This window comes from Lepisma saccharinum, chromosome 4 (genome assembly GCF_977018435.1).
Source record: "Lepisma saccharinum chromosome 4, izLepSacc3.1, whole genome shotgun sequence".
In the NCBI taxonomy this organism is placed as follows: domain Eukaryota; kingdom Metazoa; phylum Arthropoda; class Insecta; order Zygentoma; family Lepismatidae; genus Lepisma; species Lepisma saccharinum.
The window spans coordinates 67,737,426-67,752,992 of NC_139232.1; the positions used below are offsets into that span (position 1 = coordinate 67,737,426).

At 40.4% G+C, this 15,567-nt stretch overlaps 1 protein-coding gene across 4 annotated transcripts in view; it reads right to left on the minus strand.

The window, feature by feature from the left end:
• The window catches only part of DCX-EMAP (Doublecortin-domain-containing echinoderm-microtubule-associated protein), a 142,518-nt gene that overhangs the window by 63,700 nt on the left and 63,251 nt on the right, over positions 1 to 15,567 (minus strand). The gene's annotated exons all lie outside the window — the stretch shown is intronic.

A 15,567-nucleotide genomic window follows, 5' to 3' on the forward strand; every position in this document is an offset into this window, starting at 1 on the left:
ACTCTGTACAATAACGACAGTGAGAACTACCCAGCCTGATGTCGGACGGAAGCTATCATTTTACATGCCACACATGGAAGTGCTACCTTTTAAAGCGACCTAAGAACATGTTCCTTAATACGAAATGAAGAGAAACTGGCTGTTAAGAAAACTGCAAAAACATTGCTCTGCTTAGTGAAAACTTTAAGAGCGAGCGATTCCATTCTCCATAAGAAATACATGGGAGACAAGGCACATTTATCAACGATATATGCAATAAGGTTTTTATATCTTAATAGTCGACCTAAAGATCTGCTTAAATTGTGCAACGTGGGGAGAAACTATAGCTTAGAACCAGGTTCTCTTTTTCTCTAATATCTGCAAGCATTTACCCAGAAATGAAACCGTACCACATCCTCTGAACTTGAAAGGTTTCCCTTTTCTAAGCTTTTAGCAGTAACGAAAGGTTTCAACAGTTCTACATAGAAAGCAACTCAACGTATGTCGTGTAAAATTATCGTCACGATAGAATAGAAACCATGATTTTGAGAATGCTACTAATGATATTTCCTTGAGATAAGAGAGAGCTTTTCGATTTGAACAATCACGTATAGAATTCGCGACCGTTGCCTCTAATGCTGAAAGTGTTGGGAGCAGATCATTCATTGTTGGGCGACAACTTCTCTCTTCGTTGAATGCACTAAATGAATAACACGGAACGGATATTTTTCACAAATGCAGTCATGAGAAATCTTGAAATGCACGTGGAAACGCCCTAAAAGATATCCAAGTTATGGTACAAATCAATAAGTAATGCACCATGCAAGGTTTTATTTCCATAAGTGATTGTAGGAATATCAACGTCTGTTTCAATAATTTCATAACGTCAAGATTTAGCTCACCGTACAAGCTAACGACCCCTGAATCGCTCTGGTTCCATTTGTCTGCTAAACCTTTCAACCAAATGTCCCCTTTGTGTTTTTTAAACATAATTTCGCTTAGAGCTTAACATCGTTGTCTATTCGATAAGTACAACAAGGTCCAAATCCCCTCATCGAGTACACTGTACTTTGAAATTTTGTCTCTTTGACGAAAACCTGCTGCTTCTTGCAGGAACGTTTATCGTTCCCTCTAGGTACAGATGCGAACTTTAAAGAAAGGTCTCCTTCCTCTTAGTTGGAGTTGGAAGGTAGTTGGAAACACTTCATTACTCCTGTATATTGATAACATAGAGTGAAGGGGAAGAAGTTCGTTGCAGACAAGGCCACCAGTACACCTAGGCACGGAGTCTGAGATGTATGCTTTTGCACGTAAACTTGTTTCTTGCTTGTTTTCTGTTGGAGTCTTGTCAGACATTAACTGGGTAGTTCGTGGAAGAATTGTGTGTGTCCCTGCCTTTGTCTGTATGGGGACGGGGGAGGGAGTGCGGGGGCCGACGCCTATTTGTTTCTTATTTGAACGTATTTTTATTATTCCCCTCGATTAATTGCTGTCATGGGAATGATCTAGCTCAGCAATGAAAATGAAAGAAGGATAAACATATAAACATTCCAGGCATGAATAGCTTCCCTACACTTGTCGAATTTTGCAGATTAACGAGGCTCTGGCGTCTGAACACACAACCGGCATAAAATAGTCTGTGCGGTGGCTTGTGTTGTGTCCTGTCCATTTATGTTTGTGATTTCACTTTCCAATTTTATTCTACTACCTTAAAACCTCATCTCTGCCATTATCCAAAAGTGGCACATAAGTGCAGTAAAATAATAAAATAAATCAATCAGTCATTGTTCCCTGCGTTTCTTATGATTTCTTTCGTATCGAAAAACATTCATATATCCATATGAATTAGTTTTCATCATCATCGTGCACTTAATCAATCCTTAAAGCTTACACTTTAATTGATGCTCTGCGCTGTCAGTTCTTAGTGCCGTCGATGATAATTATGTGAAAGCTTTTACATAGAAAAACACACGGTAAAAGGAGTAAATCACAATTGTTTTTTCGAATTTTAAAATATAACTCCGACGTGACGCACACGGACTGCTCTTAGTTCTATGTTAAGGGACGAATTTCTCTTATACATTAAAAAGAAGGTAAAGGCCACATATTTGATTAACAAATATAAAATACGATATTTATAAAAAAACAGTAATTACTTTGTTGACATATCAGCCCTTGTGGGTTAAGGTCGTAGGTTCGGATGAACTATGAATCATGGATGTGTTTTGTTTTTGTTCCACTATTCGTTTTACTTATTCACCACTTATCCTTTCCGTCACGTTTAACATAGAGGTAGAAAAATGAAAATACCAAAACTCTGTAACCATAAAATTTACTAATGGTGAATGATTAATAAAAATGTGCGTGCATATTTATATTATTTTCAGTAACCATTCAGTCGTAAATTTTATGGACACGATGTGATTTTCGTGCAAAGAAGTGTTCCCAGGACATCCACCGGGTCGACGTTTACTTAAACACTTCGACTGTTTCCCTTCAAATGCAACGTACATATGTCTATGGTCATAAGAATTATTTTCCTTTCTTCTTAATTAAAAACCCGTTTTATGTGGGTATATAAATGTGTGTTTTATTACAATTAATTTCAGTCAGTTGCATCTACATGAGGTAGAGAATACTGGGTGAAATTAGATTGCAAGGATAATAATATCTTAATGTTTGCTAATTGACTAACAATAGGAAAGCAACACCTCTTTAAAAATATAAGAATAGTTTTTTCGAAACAAACCATGACGTAATAGTCTTAAGATTTCACGTGTAAAAATATAAAAGAAACATGTAAAAATTGATAGTTGCATCACAATTATATTTGAATTTTTATTATGTAGCGTCGCTTCCCTGCCAGTGAACTTAAAAAACACATCGCCGCGATTAAACCAGGAGGCAAATTTGTAACGTAATATAACCGATATAGAGAAAAAGGAGACAGACAAGGAAATGTCCATGCCGAGTCGATGTTATGTGTTGCAAGACGGCAATGTGTAACTATTATGACAATATATATATCAATGAGGGCAGGAGCACGTTCAATTGATAATCTGCCTTAATTCTTAAAATGCTCTAATCGCATGTTTTCTGTTGCAATAATTATTTCACAATTGCCGGCCTCCATGGCGGAGTGGTTAGTGCACTACTCTATGAAAACAGGGACCCTGTGTTCGAATCTTGGATAATTTGAAGATCTTGTGTTATTGATTCACCTATTCCGTCACTCCATCATACATCCTCATTGTTGAAATTAACCAAGAAAAGTAGAAAATGGTCGTAAAAATATCAAAGTTACCACATCGCTATCACTTGCGAGAACAACGACAATGTTTGGTCCTTTTTGTTATTATATTTGTTTTAGTGCTAATAATGACCTCAATAAAAAAATAAAGAAACAACCAATATGCATTAAATGAGGAAATACATATTTTGTGAAAAAATCGTCATCTCAGAAGCTGATTCCTTGCGAGCTCAAAATAACAACAAATCACTTTTCTGAGGCCAACTGGCCGAAGAAGGAAACATCACGTCAGTTCCTTCTCCCCCAGTCTTGCACACAGTTTTTGGCATTGACGCTGCAGTGTTTCCAATTCAATATCGCGTTCTTTCCTTCTTTAGATATACGAGGTGATGCCTTTCGTCTGATTTTGAGCGTATATATATACCTTGTTCTGAAAGGTACATTTAAACAGTTATCCACTATGAATGGCTTGGTAGGGCACACCACAGACCGGCTACGGAAAGGAATTCAATTGGAAAGTCAGGTTCAGTTCTTACACTTCGATTCAGTTCACACATGAGCCGATCGGACAGAATGCGTCCCCGAGAAGTAAAACCGGTCCTAGGCGTTCGTCAAGAACGGTCAGGGCCACCTGGACCACGCAAGTGTAGTCTCCCAGCCACTTTCACCATGTCATGAACTCTTCATAAATATATATACAGGGTGTTTCAGAGCGATCCAGACACTACCTTTTTCTCGAGAGCAGGAGATCGTATTAAGTTGAAACAAGATAATGCACCACTAAGTTGGACCCAAAGAATCCGTAGAACGTATTTGCAACAGCTCGAAAGCCACCCTTTTTGGTTTTAGTGGGGGTCACATGCCCCGTTCGTGCGATTTTCAAATGGGAAGGGTATGTTTGGAATGCAGATTCGGAAAGGCGGGGAAAAAATACGATTGTCATATGAAACATTTGTCTGTACCCCCTACCGTTTTCCGTGTAGAAAATGGTTTTGCAAAAAAAGGAAGGTGAGCCTAATCGAGTATACCGAGCTTAACAATTAAGATAAGTGCAGCACCATAACAGTTTCGCTAAGTGCAGGACACAAGATTTCCAACAGTATGCCGTTTTAAAGGTCACAGAAAACGTGAATAGGATGCGAACATGATTTTGTAATCCACTGACCGGTTTCAAAATGGCGACCAAAACAATTCCGACCCCTGAAGTTGGTGTTCCAAAGTGAGGAATTACGTACGTAAATAGCAAAACACAAACAATGGACAGAGTACGTGAGATCCTGTACAAAGAATGCCAGCGGAACAGCTGTTTATTCGTGACAAGGTTTCTAAATAGTTACTGGTTCGCTACCATTGTCAGACCATGTCACCCGTCACATGTAACGTCAGTGTACTGAACGTCCGGGTGAGAGGTTTGCGGTTTCGTATCAGTACATGCCTCTGTGAGTGTACAACATGCAGTGAGTAGAACTTCAGGTCCATTGTGTACGAGTAGGAATAAGCATAAGCCCACGTGTTGGGTAGGCTGCAGTACACAACACAGCATGCTGGCCCAGTCGACAAATTACAAAGTACGCCAATTGCCGTTGCGTCCAGTTCCATTTTACTGTAGGAACGCTGTTCCCACTGCCCGGTTCAACAAAGGCAATCGGAAAGTACCACGTGTCGATTTGTGACGAGTTCTCCTGCATAGCAGTCGGTTCCAGTGTGATTCCTCTGAAAACCGAATACGCCCCTCCTATCTTGGTCTCAGTCACTGTTGTCTGTTACAAGTGGTTGCATCGTCAGGACGTTCTACAATGCATTTCTCGCGGGTAGTGTACATTCCTGTACTTAATTCGCAGTGGAAAATTGTTGAATGTGAACTAATAATGCCTTTCACGAACGAAGAAGCATTTGATATGCTCATGGTGTTGGGTGAGTGCCAACGAAATAGTTCTGCTGCTGCTCGTGTGTATGCCGCAAGGTATCCCGATCGGGAACATCATTCAAGACATGTTTTTCGCACCCTTGCCGATCGTGTACGCAGAAGGGGCAATGTTCAGCCTTCTGGCAGTCACAAACATGAACGCATTGCTCGGTCTGTTCGAGATGAGAGGTCTGCTGGTGTACTTGCAGCCTTCCATCTCAATCCTCACGTGAGTATCATGCAAGTTGCTCGTGATTCTGGTGTCAGCGCAAGTACAGTGAGAAGGATTCTAAAGGATCACAGATTTCATCTGTACCACGTGTCCTTGCATATAAAGCTACACGGAACTGATTTTCAAAGCAGGCTAGACTTTTTTGCATGTGGTCTCAAGCTCAAGTGAATGCAAATGTTCGATTCTTTGACGAAATGTTGTGGTCTGACGAGGCTACATTTAAAAGTGATGGTCGGCACAACATGCATTACTGGGCCGCCGAAAACTCACGGTGGATGCAAGAGGTTGATCTTCAACGTAGATGGTCTGTGAATGTGTGGTGTGGAATCTTCGGTGGACGAATAATTGGACCTCATTTTATTTCAAGCGAGGCTTACGGGTGTTGTGTTCCGCAAGAACAATTGCCCAGTCTTCTCGAAGACGTCCCCTTACACATCAGAACATACATGTGGCTACAACAAGATGGCTACCCAGCACATTTTGAGCTGACAGCGAGGAATCAGGTGAATGCAATGTTTCGTGTTCGCTGGGTAGGTAGAGGTGGGCCTGTGCCCTGGCCTCCTAGGTCACCAGACTTAACATGTTTAGATTATTACCTCTGGGGACGACTGAAAGAAATCGTTTACCAAAATCGCCCTACAACGAGGGACGACATGATCGAGAGCATAGTTGCTGCATGCAGGCAGATTAGTGAGGCAGAAGTTATTGCAGCACAGAATGATTTCAGTGTCCATGTGCAGAATTGCATTGAGACCGAGGGAAGACATTTCGAACATCTACTGTAAGTTGGTAAATGTGCATCACACTGGGTGCTTTACTTATTCTTTTCGTTTTCGTTGTTCATTGGTTTCTGATTACTCTTTCGTTTTTCTTATCATCATTTCAGTTAGGCCTATTTCTCTTGTCAAACAATGGTGTGGCAATCAATTGTGAGAAAAGGACCTTTTTAGTTGGCGAAGAAGCCGTTAAACACGCCAACTAATTCCTTATTGTGCGTGACAGTAAACCATTCGTTGCCAGTCCTAAGCCTGGAGAAAGTGTGAAGGGCGGTCAAAGTTGCAGCTCAAACAAAGCTTACAGTAGTACGGTGTTTCAAGAGCGGACCCATTACGATAATTGTATGAGCAGGATCTCATGTACTCTGTCCAGTGTTTGTAGTTTTCCTCACTTTGGAACACCAACTTCAGGGGTCGGAATTGTTTTGGTCACCATTTTGAAACCGGTCAGTGGATTACAAAATCATGTTCGCATCCTTTTCACGTTTTCTGTGACCTTCTAAACGAGGTATTACTCGACCCCCTTGGCATTTGAAATTTTCGAGTTCTTCCCTAACTTTAGACCTCCTTTTTTGGGTCACGCGATTTCATCCTTTTTTAGTCCCGCAGTCATCATGTGACATACCGTTGGAAAGCTGTCCTGCACTTAGCGAAACTGTTATGGTGCTGCACTTATCTTAATTGTTAAGCTCGGTATACTCGATTTGGCTCACCTTCCTTTTTTTGCAAAACCATTTCCTACACGGAAAACGGTAGGTGGTACAGACAAATGTTTCATATGACAATCGTATTTTTTCCCCGCCTTTCCGAATCTGCATTTCAATTTGAAAATCGTACGAACGGGGCATGTGCCCCTCACTAAAACCACAAAGGGTGGCTTTCGGGTTGTTGCAAATACTTTCTACGGATTCTTTGGGTCCAACTTAGTGGTGCATTATTTTGTTTCAACTTGATACGATCTCCCGTTCTCGGAGAAAGGTAGTGTCTGGGTCGCTCTTAAACACCCTGTATATCATGAATCCAATATCTACAACGTTTCGTGTTCCTCTTGTTACCACTCTCTGCACAAGCTTCAACTGCTATAATAATACACTCTTATGACAGCCGTTCAGCAACCTGAATGTTATGCAACCCAACTAACGACACTTATATTGGGGTTGCATATATCTAAGGCACAGAGGAATTTCAAACTTCATGTTCTATTCTCTTGAATTCTTGAGGAGTGTTTACGTATATCTGCATGTCTTAGAGCTCTTTTTTCGATGATTGTTTGCATAGCATGCTGAGATAGCACAGGTCTTGAGTTCGAATAAAGTGCGCGATGATAAGGTATGTATGCCATAGTCCACGAAAAACTAAACATGTAAGAAATTTGAGCCCATGACATATTGAATTTGTTGCTTTTCGACTTCTATGAAAAACACCTTTGAACCTTAAACGTTACGTGTTTTACGAGTAGAAAAATTAAGGAACTTGCTAATATAACTTCGTAGGAGTCTTGTGGCTTATATTTACTTGTTTTAGTGTTCTGTAAATTTCTAAGGTAACTGCGAAATTGAGAATGGATGAATGTTGTAAGTAAATGAAATGACAAAACCAAATATCCACGAAAGTCACTATTGGCTGAGAACTAAGATAATGTGGGGAATAGAAAAACAGCCATGATAAAGTGCCATGATAAAGTGTCTTCGTAAAGATCGCTCTTTATATTTTGATAGATGTAACTAGACAATGATTGAATGTTGAAACCGGATGCAGAATACCTAGGAAATACCTATTGATTTGTTTAACAGGAAAGCCCGTTTGCTCTAGGCAAAACTAACAACAGCAATTATTTCACAATTCTGGCTATCTTCGTTTAGTATGAATCTCTGAATTGATAGTATTCAATACTTGGTAAAGACACTGATTCGTGTACACTAACTTATAAAGTTTCTTTCAAAATATATCACGATAACAAAACACTAAAATGCTGACCAAGGCAAAATTTATTGTAAAAAATACACTATAAACATGGCATTTCAACCTTATAGCAAGGTCTTCTTCAGTCTCTGAGGCAACTTCAAATGAAACAAAGTACGAACAGGAAGATATACGTGTGTGTGTGTGTATATATATATATATATATATATATATATATATATATATATATACAAAGTAACCAAAAAAGTTATTGCCTTTTTTGACGTCCCATTAATCATGCGCTCACAGAGAGGAAACGAAATGACGCACGTGCCTGCCAAGCGATCGGGAGTGAGTCTGACAATCGACTGTCAGTAATACAAGCACGTTGAGCACACACAGCAGTAATAGCTCGTCCAGTGTCGAAGAGAAATGGAGGTATCGAAGCAGCTTGTTCGCGTGTGTTTGTTGTATGACTTTAGAGTGGGCCTGTCAGCTGCCGCATCAAGGCGCCGCATTTGCCAGGCATTTGGTGAGAATGCCGTGAACGAACGCACTGCCAGGCATTGGTTTCAGAAATTCCGTTCGGGAGATGTGAGCCTTTCGGATGAACCTCGCAGTGGACGACCACATGTGTTGGACGACGAGGCCCTGAAAGCAGCCATCGAGGAGGACAGTGGTCTAACGTGTGATGAACTTGCAGAAAGGTTCCATGTTTCCGCTGAAACAGTCAGACTGCACCTGCATGGGATAGGGAAGTCATACAAGTTAAGCTAGTGGGTACCCCACACATTGTCGGCAACCAACAAGGAACAACGAGTGACAGCCTGTTTGTCCTTGCTCACTCGGCACCTGAACACACCCATATTTGATCGCTTGCTCACTGGTGACGAAAAGTGGATCTTCGATGACACTCCCAAACGTACCAGACATTGGTTGTTGCCACGTGACACTGTTTCTCACACCTGAAGACCACCTCTGCACCCACGGAAGGTTATGCTCTCTGTATGGTGGAATTGTCGACAAGTGGTGCATTACGAGCTCCTTCCACCTGGTCAGACCATCACTGCTGACCTCTACTCTCAGCAGTTGCAAACGGTGCACCGTGCATTGCGGCAGAAGGAGCCGGCATTGGTGAATCGCAAGGGTGTGCTGTTCCTGCACGACAATGAAAAGCCACATGTGGCAAAGAGGAACTGGGAGACCCTTCAGCAACTTGGCTGGGAGACCCTGTGCCATCCACCATATTCACCGGACCTTGCACCAAAATATTACCACCTGTTTCATTCCCTCGACAACCACCTCCGTGGGAGATCCTTCGCAAATGAGGGATACCTACGGAACGCACTCACGCACTTCCTTGCATCCAAGCCCGCAAAGTATTATCACCAGGGTATTGTGCAGCTGCAGGAACGTTGGCAAAAGATGTTGGATGCTGATGGAGATTACTTCGAAACATAAAGGTACGTACCGTCCACTGTATTGCTCTTTGTTTATCACTGCTCTAGAACGGCAAGAACTTTTTTGATTACCTTTCCTTGTATATATATATATATATATATACAGGGTGTTGCAAAATACCTGTTACAACGCTTGGGAGGTGATTCGACATGTAAAAACAAGGAAAAAATGCCATGTGAAAAAATGTCGAAATCGGCACCGTTTTCGAGTGACAGGCGTGCGAAAATCGCCTCACACTATGTGTAAAGCACAATAACTCAAGAAGGAAGAAAGATATCAATGTCGGATTAAAAGAATACAAAGAAAGTCGTGCCTGACGAATACAATGGTGCATCAATTGAGGCCCAGTGTAAATTGCGCAAGGGGACTCTCAAAGAAAGTGGAGAATCCCCTGATGGAAAATACAGGAAATTTACTACTATCTGCTACATAATGTTGAGATCGGAATGTAGCCAGTAAAAAATGACGACGTATGTCCACATGTCTCACTACTGCTGGGACACCGTCCCACACTCGGGAAATAGGAAATTCACTCGAAAATGACGCTATGCCATCAAATTACGCTCAGATTGATTTCAACTAATTGATACAGAAAGCCCCACTAGAGGCGCTGTGAGTGTAGGTCACCTGTTACGTATTAGTGTTGATGGATACTACGTAGAGAGTGTAGTCGACCGTTCTTTTTCCTGTCTGTTCTGCGTCTCGCAGCGTGGAGTTTAGTCTGGCGTGTGTGTATGGATGAATTGCGCCAAGGAATATTGTACGTAGAGTACGTATTTCCGTGTTCTTTCTCGGTTTGCAACAACTGCGTGGACACCTGTGTGACATTACGTGGGTGCTAATCACGGTAGTTGTGATCCGTCACTCGGAGGGACAGTGCCCCTGTTGCTGGGCAGTTCTCGAACAGGACAATGGTGGAGTATTCTACCCACTAACTTGCTGATATGCATCTCGTTTATGGGTAGGCAAACCGAAACAGCCGTGAAGCACGGCGTTCGTATCACGAACGTTTTCCTAATAGGCGGTTACCAGAACATGCACTCTTTCAAAGACTTGATGCTCGACTGCGTGAAACTGGATCTCTACTAGCCCGTAGGTGGGATTGTGGAAGACCCCGCACTGTGCAATTTGAAGAGGACGTGTTGGACGCGATACGAGTCCGTCCTGACACCAGCACACGTGTCATTGCTCGTACTCAACAAACCCACCATAGCAATGTGTTCCGCGTTCTTCAAGAGGAGGGGTTGCACCCATAAAAAATTGCATAAGGTGCACTACATACTGCCCACGTACTTTTCTCTACGCTTGGATTTCTGCCAATGGTACGTGCAACAAACTCTTGCCATTCCAGATTTCCCAACAAGAGTTTTGTGGACCGATGAGGCAATATTCACCAGGGACGGCATGTTCAATAGCCACAACAGCCACGTCTGGGATATGGACAATCCGCATGCAATCATTGTGCGCCATCATCAACATAGGTTCGCAGTGAATGTGTGGTGTGGCGTAGTAGGTGACCACTTGATAGGCCCGTACATTTTGCCCTCTACTTTGTGTGGTGGGAATTATCGGTTGTTTCTACATGACGTATTGCCTGAACTTTTGGAAAACGTGCCACTGGCAGGTAGACAACGTATCTGGTTTCAACACGACGGCGCCCCCGCACGTTTCGACCGGGGAGCCAGGGCCTTACTCAACGGTATTTTCGGCGATCGTTGGATTGGTAGGGGTGGACCTTTACAGTAGCCACCTCGTTCCCCCGACCTCACACCACTGGATTTCTTTGTGTGGGGAGAAATGAAAAGGCTCGTGTATGAAACCCCCGTGGAAAGTGCTGAGGATCTCGTTGCTCGTGTTAGTGCCGATGCTGGGACAATTGTTGACATGAAAGAGGAATTTGCGCGTACCAGACAATCAGTGCTTCGCCGATGTCATTTTTGTCTTCAAGTCAATGGCGGACATTTTCAACAAAGTCTCTGAGTATACCGGTGTTTGTGAGCCCCTATCAGCACCGCATAGTGTCCTTTAGGAAAGGTGCGAGTGAAGATGCTGGATATCGCTGTACTTCATACCGTCGATCTGCATGTGCAGAGGCTATGCGCTTCTCAGTGGAATCCCTTCCAGATGTGCTGTGCCTGGAAATGTTACATGCCATTGTGTGCGTTTTCTCGCCATTCTCCGTCTTCATTCCTTCGAGGATTATCCACTTTCTTTGGGGAGCTCTCTTGTAGTATACGTATGTACAGCCTGACGACATGCGGCCATTGTTTAACTTTCGTTTTTCGTACTTCAAAGTAGTGTGTCAACATTAAGGGATTGAAAACGTTTTTTTATGATTTTCCCGTATTTTTTTCCATTTGGGATGGTGTCCCAGAAGTAGTGAGACATGTGGACATACGTCGCCATATTTTACTGGCTACATTCCGATCTCAACATTATGTAGAAGATAGTAGTAAATTTCTTGTATTTTCCATCAGGGGATTCTCCACTTTCTTTGAGAGTCCCCTTGCGCAATTTACACTGGGCCTCAATTGATGCACCATTGTATTCGCCACGTACGATTTTGTTTGTATTATTTTATTCCGACATTGATATCTTTCTTCCTTCTTGAGTTATTGTGCCATAAACATGGTGTGAGGCGATTTTCGCACGCCTGTCACTCGAAAACGGTGCCGATTTCGACATTTTTTCACATGGCATTTTTTCCTTGTTTTTACTTGTCGAATCACCTCCCAAGCGTTGTAACAGGTATTTTGCAACACCCTGTATATACTACACATACACACACATACAGGGTGTCATTTTAATGGTGCCCACGGACCACGGAAACGTATAGAGGACATCAAAACAAACAACTTTTTTCAGCAACATTTTTCTCGTTGGTGCATCATTTCGGCGCTTCAGTCGTTCAAAAAAGCCCGTTTTGCCGCCTGGATGCTGGTAACCACACACAACATTTGATTGCATTTGTGACGCCATATCCCGTCGTGAAGCGATGCGTTCCAGGGTTACCAGGAACATACATATTCTGTGAAAAATGGCATAGCTACAATCAGTCACATTATGAACCGTAAAACAAAACGAGAAAACACGTTCTGTAACCTAACAGGAAGTAATCAAACTATACGAAAAATGGTAGAAAGAAAATAGAATTAAAGTGGAAGTGGTCATCCATTTGAATTCTATTTTCTTTCATATCAAATTTTGTCTCAGCTTACATGTCAAATACTTTCAAATCTAGTTACCAAGTTGGCATCTACAATTTAGTCTATCCACTTCGTCCTTCTGATACTAGTTGTCTGTGACACACTGAACAGATTACAAAATATAAATGAAAGAACTGAAAATCCCAAAGGTAAGCAATACATAATATAATGTATGGGGGTTATTCCTGAGTAAGCAAAAAATTATCGATCAGAGAATTCGATTATAGATGGCGGGGAAAGAACTTCCGGTTTGGGCAATTTTCCAATGTAAACAAGTGGAATACAGATCGTCACCGAGCTTATTTTATTATAAAGGATCGGATACAAAATGGATCCCTTGAAAGTTTTGAGTGATATAGAGAAACTAAGGTAGCTAGAAAAGATTGCCAATTTCCCGGATCCTTTGGAGGAAGATTTACGGAGAAATAGTAGTCTTTTCCTAGGCATGTTGATCTTCTAACAACAGTTTCGTGTTAAGACTTCTGCAGGTTGAAATAAAGCTTACATAAATTATATACATTTAAATACTTAATTTACAACAGTAAAATGTATAATTTTTGACATTGTGTAGTCAAACACGGCCCCTTTAATATTATCATATGGCTTAGACAGAGTGCCGTCAGAATTTTTTGTAGGGGTTAAAGGCCAGTAATAAAAGTAGAATAGTAGTGATAATAATAATAATAATTACAATTATTATAAATGTTATACAATAAATAGTTACTAAACTAATGAAATAAACCAATTTTATTCTAAATTTATTATTATTATTTATTTATTAATGCTATTCGAGTGCATAATAGCACAACAGTTATAATACTGAAGTGCACAGTTATTGTATTTTATTATTAACTTTCGCAAGTGTCGTTGAAGAAAATACTTTATAAGTTATTAAAAATTCTACTAATAAAGTTTACATTGATTACATTAAATTATAAAATTATATTTTTTGGAATTCTGGATGATTATAAACAGTTATACGCTATATACAAGTATGTATATCTTACTGTTTGTACTTTGTTTCATTTGAAGTTGGTTCAGTGTCTGAAGACCACCTTGTTATAATAAGGTTGAAACCCACGTTTATAGTGTATGTTTTACAATAAAGTTTGCTTTATTACAATACATTTTGCCTTGGTCAGCATTTTAGTGATTTATTAAAAATGGAAACAAGGCTTAACGGTGTTACTACGATAACAATATGCATTCGTTAAAAGATATGCATTTAAATGTTTTTTGTGCAACTTCCTCACCAACTAATACATTATTAGAGCCCGGAAGTTTGGCAAAATGCCTCTTTTTATCTACTGCATATATTGATAAAATTTTTTTGGATATACGTTTTTTATGTTTCGAATGTTTTAGAAGCCTTTTCATATTACCTATTTTGCCTATTTGGACCATTTTTTTAAAAAAATATGTTGGCATTTATTTTTCTTCCGTTTATTATGTGAATAATTTTCGCTTTATTTAAGTAATATTGAACTCACGCATGTTTCAACATTGCTGAAGGAGAAAAGTGTGAGAAAAAAGTATTTCATGCTGAGTTAGGATATTGCCTTTCGCTTAACATTTCCTTGTGCATGATTGACTGCTGAAGTGGAGAGGTTGATTTCGAACACAAAGAAGATATTTCTGAAATCTCCCTCTCGAACCCGAAAATTTCAGGAAGTTGCGCCTGAGCTTAGTTTACCTCCGCAACCAGTCTTGACGAGATGGGGAACCTGGATATCAGCAGCTATATATTATGCTAACAACCTTCAAAAAATCAGTGAGGTGATCGATGCTCTTCCAGAAAATGAAGCGGCTTCAATTCGTGAAGTGAAAAACTCCTGTGCTATTCAGAACTGAAGAATTAACTGTCGTTTATTTTTGCAAATTATGGTGCATTGCCAGAGACAATTACAAAGCTAGAAAAAAGAGGTGAGAGACTTATAGCATCCATGAAAATCTTCGAGGAATCTATGCAGCAGATGATGATGGAAGTGCCAGGAGAAAAGGGGTCAGCTGTTGCGGAAAAGTGCAAACGTGTAGTGAGTGCAAATAAGGACTTGAAACAACTGAAAACAATTTGTGATATTCTAAAAGGTGAAAATGCTGTTACCAAAATGAGTCCAGCTACATTAGCTTGTTTTATGTATGCTCCAATAACTTCTGTCGAAGTAGAAAGATCATTTTCTATTATGAAAAACATTCTCTCTGACAGACGACTATCAATGAATGTTGAGAAGTAAAAAAAGACAGCTTGTAGTTATGTGTAATCAAGACGGAGAAAATTGAAATGCTCTTCCCAATGTAGATTTTAACATTTTGCCAGAGATTATAGATAAAAGTAAGTGACTTCCAAATGTGGCTTTCTTCGCTTTATTTTGCCTTTTTTTCATTTTTAGTGCCTATTTTCCACATTATAAATGCCTTTTTGCCTGCCTATTTTAACGAAAATAAATGCCTGAACTTTCGGGCTCTATACATTATATATTATTTCTAGCCTCTTGTATACATCGAGATGACGAGTATGAATAAAATTTATGAAAATACAATAGAGAACAGTCATAATTGAAGATGGATTTAAGTCTGGTGCGTTATGGTGAAGAGTACAGCACAGAAGCCTGTTAATTAATGAAGAACTTTCTTCCGTATTTATTGACTTACTAATTTCAATGAAAATAATTAGACCCTATATTCACGAATGAGGTTCCTAAGGGTATTAAACCATATAGATACAAAATCTATCCGTGCTTCCAAATATAGTATCACGCGATCATAGACGGAGTGGTTTTCAATGAAACTCGATCCAATCAGGAGGGCCATCAATTCGCCCAGCACCAGAGTACTGACCACTTTTCCGTCCTTGA